This window comes from Capsicum annuum, chromosome 4 (assembly GCF_002878395.1).
Source record: "Capsicum annuum cultivar UCD-10X-F1 chromosome 4, UCD10Xv1.1, whole genome shotgun sequence".
Lineage (NCBI taxonomy): Eukaryota > Viridiplantae > Streptophyta > Magnoliopsida > Solanales > Solanaceae > Capsicum > Capsicum annuum.
This window is the reverse complement of record NC_061114.1, coordinates 117,508,757-117,509,961: the sequence shown is the minus strand read 5'-3', so window position 1 is coordinate 117,509,961 and position 1,205 is coordinate 117,508,757. Positions and strand designations below refer to the sequence as shown.

Here is a 1,205-nt window from a genome sequence, read left to right as displayed (position 1 = left end):
AGGTTATGTCATGGGTATCTTCCTAGAAATAGGGATGCCTAATTGAGGTTTTGGGTGGCTTTTATTGATACACTCATTAGGTACTCGAAAGAGTCAAGGAGTGACATCCTTGAGGCTTTGTTGATAAACTAGCCTCATAGATTTTCAACCTAGCCTACCATGTCATCAATGATTAGAACTTACACCAAACCATCATGATTCCATGCACAATTTTCCCTTAGGTAGGCATAATCCCAAGATCTCCCTAAAATTGAAATCTAAAACAAAAGTGTGATTGAAGTGTGTTGCTTGAATTAATATTGATAGAATCCTATTCCAAACCAAACCCGTACTTTACATTATGTGTTTTACTTTGTGTACACTTTGGGTATCTTTTTAGTAATATTGACACCCATAGGACTCAAAATCTAAATCACACTCCTCGTGGATTTGACCTCAACGAAAGTTGAACTATTAACAATGACCGTCATCTACCACTCAAGATGGTATAGGTGAGGGTTATCAAAATAGAATCATTGCCAGGGTTGAGGTGTTTATTTTTACTTAGGATATAGCTATAGTGGTTTTTATTTATATTGGTTGTTGTTTGTGTTTTTGTATTGGTGATCATAGTGTATATGAAACAATGAGTGATAATGCTAGTCATGCAAGGTATTTCGACAATCTCTTGATGATAAGGGGCAAGTCAATGACATTGGTCATTCAAGTTTCATCCGTATCCCACCTACTCATGGGAATGATGTCTTTTATGTCACAAGAATCATGTTATATATGTTTCAAATGAAGGAACTTTTTAGGGGGCAAGCTTATGAGGACCCCAACCTTCATTTGAAGAATTTTGTAGAGGTGTGTACACTGTTTGGCATTGCACACATAACCCAATAGTCTATCTGTCTATTCCTTTTCCCATTCTCTCTAATAGGCAAGGCAGTATTGTGTCTCCATTCTCTTCTAGTCAGTTCAATTACTTCTTGGGATGAACTCACTATGGCCTTCCTTGATTGGTATTTCCCACCTTCCAAAATGCTCTAATTAAGGGATGAGATCATTACCTTTAGGCAATTGAATGGAGAGACCTTGTATAAAGTATGGGAAAGATTCAATAGGAAACTAAATCAATGTCCAAACCATAAGGTCCCAGAAAAAATGCTTCTCCAAATTTTCTACCAAGCCTTTGATTCACTCAACAAAATCATGGTGGAAAA

The 1,205-nt window shown here is 36.8% G+C and overlaps 1 non-coding gene across 1 annotated transcript; it reads right to left on the bottom strand.

Annotated features, from left to right (window-relative positions):
* Nucleotides 1-1,030: 1,030 nt before the first annotated feature.
* LOC124898280 lies at nt 1,031-1,136 on the bottom strand. Its single transcript, XR_007055255.1, has one exon. It is a non-coding gene; the product is annotated as a small nucleolar RNA R71 (small nucleolar RNA).
* Between the last annotated feature and the right edge of the window lie 69 nt (nt 1,137-1,205).